The 8,317-nt window shown below is 40.7% G+C and overlaps 1 protein-coding gene across 1 annotated transcript in view; it reads right to left on the bottom strand.

Moving 5' to 3' along the window:
• LOC131882735 (cytochrome P450 6a8-like) overlaps positions 1–8,317 on the bottom strand; it is a gene marked incomplete in the record, with an annotated part of 12,578 nt that overhangs the window by 1,533 nt on the left and 2,728 nt on the right.

Below are 8,317 nucleotides of genomic sequence, written 5' to 3'. Positions count from 1 at the left end.
GCCCCTTGGGCGGAGACATGCTCTTCCGTGAGATTTTTCCCCACCTCGCCATCTGGGTCGTTCTTGATTTCCTCAATGAGTTCTTGAAGTCGGGCCAGGAAGTCCTTCTTCTTGATACCTTGATCAGATCGTTGCTTCATAATATTGGCGGTCACATCATATAGTTTGTAGTATGCGGGAGGGAAAATGCTGATGTATGATAATAATGCCGGGAAATGGAGTAGCGTCAAAGTCAGGACACTTTCAACGAGGTTGTGCATGACAAAGCCCGAAAAGGCTTCTTGCCCATGTTTTAGCAAATCGCTTGTCTTGTTACGGAAAGCGTTGCTCTTGATTCCAAAGGCCGATTGACTGATGGTCTCCAAGGCAAAACCTAAAAACGTGTCCGATAATATATCAGGATCATTCCTACGACCTTTATGTGCCCCAAAGCGATCTTCTTCTGAATTCTAATGTTGTTCCTCGCAAACGAAAATATGACATTTGTCCTCAGGAAAGAAATGTTGTTTCTCACAATTTTTGAAAGGAAGCTTGTCCTATAGCTGATCTTACTCGGAGATCGTTTATCTCGTTTTTTTGGAGTTATCATTTAGATGGCAAGGTCGATAAGTCCTTTTAGATTGAGCCTCTTCCATATTCTTAGAATTAACAATAATGGCTAGAAGGTCAGAAGATTTAAACAAAGGCCTCATTGACATTGGTCTCAAAGCATACACTCTGATGAGCTAATTTCATACTGGATAACGTCCAAGCGCCTAATTTGGGGGTAAGGCTTTTAAAAATATCGCCTTTGAAATTTGTGATTGGTTGAATCACCACTTTGAACCACCACACTTTGGCGCTCAGTTGATAAAATTGGTCACATGTGATCCCACTAGAACCAATCATCAGATATGATCCAAATTGAAGGCTAAACGGCGTGCTCGATTGAAAATTGAAAAAAAAGTGTCAATCACCAAAACTTGCTCAAAAACGGTTTTGGCAGAGTGATTCTTGCTCACCCTAGAGGTAGTGTAGTATCCATTACTTCTTTACCTTGAAATAGTTCCTTCACGTTCACATCAGAATTTTTCGGAATCTCGTCGTTGAGATATTGGATCATGTCATCAGCAATCTCACTGATGGGTTCCATCATGCCCTTGAGCTTTCCAGAGGAGAAAGTTGGACTCATATTCTTCCTTAAAACGTGCCACACCGTCCCTCCGGCAGCATCCAAAGTGGTCACTTTCGGCTCAATCTGTTAACGGGTTAACTTGTTAGTAAAAATAATGTAACAAATTGCCATACAAAAAGGCTTGGTTACCTTGAAGTTAAGAATGTCGGAAAAGTTTTCAAAATGGGTGATGGTCACGGCCTTGATCAGTTCTGGATCGATTGTGACCAATATTGGCTGAACATAATCATATCCGACGTAGGTCTTGCCGAATCTTCTCATTTTGTCCATTTGCACATTATGCATAAGATATTGATGTGGCAATAAAGGGGAACTTCCAAAAACAATATGGGGTTGATCCACAGGCAGTCCCAAGGTCTCAACATGTCCACGATTTCTCCTTAGATGGATATAAAGCCATGCCGAAACAAACACAATCAACCCCACTATTATTGTGATAACCATTTTGAGAGGTAAACTAGAAGCGACTGACATCTACGTACTCAATATCATGCTCTACGATGTCGCAGAGAGTTCATAGAGACCGTCTCAACGCCGGCATGTTTTCGTGAAGCAGCTACCAGCAACACTGGATTGCTGATATGCCCCCGTTCTCATCTCAACTCGAATACGTATTGACTAAGTTGGGGGCCAAGTGTCGGATCAGAAGCGATTATTGTTCTGGGAATAAGGCAACGTTTCTCTTCTACTACAAAAATCTGTTTTGTGCCCTTCCTCGACGTGCGTTTGTACTTTCTACACGCTTAACGATATCATACTTCTATCGATCGGCAAACTCTTTGAATTTTTGCGAGACAATGAATCTTAAGTTTTTAAGGTGCTACGCACAAATCATCAGTCCAGGTTATTTGTTATACAGGGTGGGCCATAATATCGTCTACAATTGTTGTTGGCCCCGATGGTTGTGTCAAAATTTCATTTTTAGAAAATCTAAGTTTAAGAATGGACAAAAAATAGCCTCTTAAGCATGCAAGAACTGCGAAAGAGGGTTGTGGCCAAACTTGACAAAAGTGAGACCACCATCAAAATTGCCAAATTTTTTGCATTCACCGCACCTTGGGTTTTAGTATTAATGAGCTTCATGCCGCCAGAGGGTATTTTCCACGTCCGGGCCTACCTTGGACAAAGGTTGGGCTCCACAGGACTCTGTTTGAAATTGGTTTGGCCCCCAAACCGTCCCAACAATGAATCCCCTGGACCTCAGCATCTGAGGGGCTTGTGGAGATAAAGGCTTCAGTTGGCGAGGCCAGTGGGTACATAGAGAATATTTTTGCCATCTTCGTCCCCAGAATCAACCCCTGAGTGGCCGTAAAAGGCGGCGTTTTTGAGAAATGCAATTCTTCAATCGTGCCTTCCTAGTTTAATGTTATGTTTTAAGCTCTCCAACTAATTTCCAGTTGACACCGTTATCATTTGAATGAAAAAGCGCACTTAAACTTTCAATTTAGCATTGAACATTATTGTAAGACTTCTGTTACACCTTTTGCATGCTCTAATAATTACTTTCAGCACTATTTCGAGACCCATCTTATTACACGCATTTTTAGCGTCCAAAATTTAAACAACTACTCATTTAATTGAATCAATCTAAGATTACATATTCCTTTTTCGTAAATTTGGCTTATGCATGGAATGTTTTCCATCTAGCTTGTTCAGTTGTAGACGAGTTTTTCAATTGCATGTAAGTTCAATCAGACATAAAATGTATTGTTTCAAGTGTTAATGTTTCAATTTTAAATGCCTGTATGTTCAAATTGAGCTAAAACAAGAAACAATTCTATTAAAAAGCTGTTATCTTTATCTTTTCAATATTCAAATTCCTTGTGATAAGTAATGATTTAAAAAAAGTAGCTTATCAATACTGTGGATATCACTCTTAATGCCTACTAGTGTACCCTTTGTTTGGTGCAAGCTTTAGCATCCATGTCATTAAAAAAGGAGAAATAATGAGTATGGTGGCCTCAAGGGTGAAAGGCAATATTGTACTTCTACCCACCAATGGGACAACCACGCCCAATTGGGGTTCGTATTTGAACAATACCGTTTTAGAGCAATGTTTTCTCTCTGTGCCCCTTCCCCCCCTTCTATCTGCTATGACGTCACCCTCCCCCCATGGTTTGTTTACTTTCTGAGGTGGCCATACCTGTATTTTAGGACCTTTTCAAATTTCAAAATTTTCAATCAATTAGAAACAAACAAATGACTTCAAATAACAAATAAAAAAACAAACAAATCGGAAATAGAAGTCAGAGAAAGAGCTGAGACTTTGTAGGTTTGTTTGACTGACAAACTGAGTAACCTGATTATTTTTGGGCCAGAACGAAGTTGTACCAAAGGACTGTAGCTTAAAAAGCTGATTCAATTCAATTTCATCTCCTTGATACTCCAAGAGCATTAGGCTTGTCAAGTCGTTATACACACTCTAATGTAAATGCCTTCTTGAAGATTGTGATGCAACTCAAGAGTGGCTGAAATTCATCAAACATAGTAGGTAAAAGTTGCCTCAAAAACAAAATACAGAATACAAAAATCACTGGATAAGATAAAATCGGGTGCTAAAACAGCATGACACAGTCTCATGTTGATCTTAATTCCTGTAGCACTGTATTATTTATGATCTCATGCATCAATGCATCAATTTCTTTCAGTTTAAAGATTGTCAGTCACCCTTTTTTACCATCAAAACGAAATGAAGAAGGGTAAACGTTAAACTTAACCTAACCTAGTTAAACCTAACCTAACCTAACACGATTTTAATAACCCTTAAACATTTTGCTACATATCTAAAAACGAGCACCGCCAACTAAATGGAAAGTTCAATGAGAATATCCAGTTGAAAGTTGGTAAGGCTTTTCAAACATGTGGTTGGATATATCGCACATTTAAGTCCAGAGATAGTATCACGATGCTAACTCTGTACAGGTCGATTGTTCAGCTGCTTCTTGAATATGCCTCTCCCATTTGGGCTCCAATTAGTTCAGCAGGTTTGCAAAAGCTTGAGCAGGCCCAAATATGCTTTACTAGGAACATTGAAGATATGAGAGAGCTCTCGTATTGGGAGAGGTTAGAAAGGTTGGGATTGTACAGTACTCAGAGAAGGTATGAAAGGTATCTGATACTGTACGTTTTCAAAAGCATTCATGAGCTTTGTCCCAACCATAGAAAACCATAACTAGAATGCTTAAGTTCAACAGGAGCTGTACCGCATGAGCATGTTTTCAGGTCAGCTGACGCTGGTGGAAATGGGACAAAGATATTTCGTTAAATCTCGCTTCAGGCAAGTTAAATTATTATCATGAAACGTTTGTTATTCCTATTTAATCTTAATTTCTTTTGAATCTTACAAATATACAGGTAGAAAGAGTGGTAGAATAATAAAAAACCATGCTTTTTAGGGCATAATACACGTAACATGTCAAAAAAAGATTTGGATATTAGTAGAGCAAATCATGTACTCTATTGATTGCCCTTGTTTAGCAACGCATCTCGAAAATCTCGAAAGTGTAACCGAAATTGCAACGCCATGATGAGGCATTCGGAATTTTGTTTCAATCTCCCAACAATGTGCTTGAATGTGGGCGACATGATTGCGCCTATACGTAAACAAGGTAATTCCGACACCTCTGGAGGTCAGCTTGAACCCAGGCTTGTTCCTTGCATTTCAGTTAAAGTTTTCATCCATGTGGTGGAAAGACTTAACTTGAGCCCCATTTTAACCTCTTAAAATATCGTTCTTAAAAATGTGGTCGGACGACTTACTCAAACCCGTTTTGTGAAGCGTGCTAGACGAGACTAAATGCTTGACAAGGAGTCTTATTAGGGGTTTCTACTCTGAATTTGGACGAGCCGTCAACGATTCAAATTTGCACCATAGTTGTCCTAAGTAGCTTGACTACGAATGAAACATTTTTTCCACCAGCGACAGCTGAGACGAAAACATGCGATCGCAGGGCCTTTGATCGATCTAGGGTATATATGAAGTTATCTATGGTCCCAACCCAGGATTTAGGGTCAATTGTAGTGACCATAGAGGCTTAATGTGCGTTTTGAGAGCACCTTCAAGCCCTCGAGAATGCAGGGTAGTAAAACAATGAAGTCCAACTCTCTTCTTTCTTGGGCTCCTTCATTGTTCAATTTGCTGCCCTCAAATATTCGTAGGGCTTATGTTGGCGTTGATCCAGTAGCAGGATTTAAGTCAGACTTGGACAAGTTTTGACTAAAATTCCGGATCAACTTTACATTCAAGGATTAGCCAGATCAGCCAACTCCAATTCGTTGGTCGATCAAATAATATATATAAATAAAAGTGAAGTAAAATGAATAATCTTTTCGTCTTGAATTGCTGGGATTCCAATCCCGGTAGCGGTAAGGAAGTCCGCAGAAAAAAAATATCGGTGGAGAGTAACGTTTATCCTCAAGTCTCTACTCAAGGAGATCCATGCTCTACTACCCACCTTACACAATGCTTACTACCTCTAGTCCGAACGCACGGACGCGCGCGCAAAAAGGCCTGTCAAAGTGAATCTTAACGATCTTAACCCTCAACCCGATTGAAAAATCAGCTACCATACCCTATCAGCCATTCAGCGATTACCCATGCGCTCTGAAAGCGAGTCCGCCTAGCTGGCCCTCATTGCAATCTCTAGGCCTTGCTTCCGCTATGTTTAACAATTCATGTGAACTGACCAATCAGATGGAGCAAAACATATCTAGGAATATTATAGGGTTGTAAAGTTCTTGGTCACCCCAACACTAAGGCTTGCCATAGGTATATGTCCTGTAGTCTGTTTAATGAGTCACAGATTGAAAATAGCTCTTCTGTCCAGTTCACCTTTTCATAAGTTCACTGAGACTCTAAACCCCAGATTTGAATGCAAGTAAATAGTCTGTATTGACCGAAGGACTTCACACAAAAACTAGTTAGCTGGTGAAGTCAGGTCATAGATCGTATGCTCAGGTGGCGGCCAGAGTTCCTTCTCCTTCTTCCTCCCCTTTTACCCTCTCCCCAAAGGTTCTCTTATCCTCCAGCTAAGACTAGTTCTGTCCAAAAACAGGATTTTTTAAGGTTAGAGAGCTTAGTCAAAGATTTGATAGCTCTAATCCATCGAAGGGCTATCTGCCCATAAAAGGGCTTTATTTGAATGTGCATTGTCTTATTTCAAAACAAGACAGCACATAGATCAAGGTTCTTGAGGAACTAGCTTTAGATAGGCAGGTTCATTTCCATGACAGAAACCTGGCTTCGACCAGGAGTTTTAGATGAAGAGCTGGCCATGGTTGGTTTCAATTTAGTTCGCTGTGACAGAGTACGCCCTGACAATCCCATTTTTCCGCATGGGGGCGTATATCTATTTGTTAGAAATGACCTTCACACTAGTAATGTTAAAATGTCGAATGGAGAAGTAGAGGTGTTAGTTTGTCACCTCCAAGGTCTTGATCTGTCCATTGTAACAATATATAGGCCCCCCTTTTGTTCAGTAAGCTCGTTCTTGTCAGCTCTCAAATTCATAGGAAATGAGTTGGACCAGTCAGTTTGCTCAAGGTTTTCTTTGTAGGGGACTTCAATTTTCCGGCTAGCGTTGTAGAGTGGGAGGCTAGTCCCAATGGGTATATTCCCATTTCAAATCGGTATCTCAGTCGTTCGAAAAGCTGGAGAGTTTGCAATCTTGCGTAATTTCTCCCAGCATGTTAGTGAAACCACTAGAGAGGATACCGTTTTCGACTTGTTTTTTTTTTTGCAATGACCCTGATCTGATCCAGTATGTCCATGTAACACCTAGTAATCTGTCAGATCATCATGTTCTTGAGATAGGGTCGACCATTGCTCAAAAGCCGGCGTGCTCTAGAGTAAAACCGGTCAAACAGGTCGTGTTGGCTAGGTTCAAGTTCAAAGATGAACATTGGCCGTTGATTATAGAAAGGTTAGGGGAGCTTATCTCATTTCAATGCTGAAAAAGGAATCGTCCATAGATGTAGTCTTAGACAAAATGGTTCTAGTTTTTGAGGACGTCTGTTCCACTCTAGCATTCTCTGAATGTGTTGCGCAAGGCGGGGCAGAGTCTAAAACTCCGAAGTTTAGGAAGCAATTGTTTTTAAAGAGTTTTGAAATTAGCAAAAAGGCTCCAGAGCACTTTGAATCACGGTTATTGTGGCTAGCCTTCAAAGAAAGTTGGATTTAATTCAAGGTACGATCCAGAGGCGTAACTCTGCTTTCAATTAGCCCAAAAGAGCGTAGTTGATACCTGCAATACTAGAAAATACTTTATAATTTATTTTTTGGTTATAATATGAAGAATTACTAAGCAAAGACGGAACATTAAATGGGTGTTGAATACACATCCTATAACTTTCGATTCGCAACACAAGCTCTGGGTAGCTGAGCAAGAAAGGGCTGCCAGTTTCGAACTTCAATTCAGTCTTGGGAGATGTGTTGAATCTGATAGTTGGTAAGCAATTTGGCAACGGCCATTTTCATCTCAATTAAAGCAAAACGCTGCCCGATGCAAAAACGGGGACCACCCCCAAATGGTCGATAGGTCAGGTTCTTGATGTTCTTCTCGTTCTCCGGCATAAATCGTTCGGGTCGAAACTCTCGGGCTCGGGAAAAAACTCGGGATTATGATGACTAGCGTAGATGGGGAAATCCACTCGCATGCCTTTCTTGATGACCAGGCCGGGGGCAATCTACAAGTACAACAAAGACATTTTGAAAGACAAAGAATGTGTGTTGGTTCTGCACAACAAAATGATGAGTAAGTTTACTTGTTTCGTCTACCTCTGTATCCTTTGTACATTGACGGATGTGCAGAGTGGCGGTGGGTACATTCGCAAGTTTTCATGGATACAAGCTTCCAGATATTTCATGCCCTGCACCGAATCGTAATCAATCCGCCCGTCACACTCATCCACAACATTGGTGATCTCCTCTCGAACTTTGTCTTGAATTTCCGGGTGTTTGGCCAGGTTATAACAGAGGGTGAGAGTGTATTGGCAGTGGTTTCAAATCCTAGGTAGAAATATGGTAACGAACATTTTCGTTAATGGGCCAGCAGGAATCCTTCAGTCTTACAGGATTGTACAAAAAAACCTCTTCAATTGCAATGTCGATGGTAGGAAGTGTTGTTCAAGAATTGCCGGCTAATA

The sequence above is a fragment of the Tigriopus californicus genome, chromosome 6 (assembly GCF_007210705.1).
Source record: "Tigriopus californicus strain San Diego chromosome 6, Tcal_SD_v2.1, whole genome shotgun sequence".
Lineage (NCBI taxonomy): Eukaryota > Metazoa > Arthropoda > Copepoda > Harpacticoida > Harpacticidae > Tigriopus > Tigriopus californicus.
This window is presented reverse-complemented; position numbering and strand designations above follow the sequence as displayed.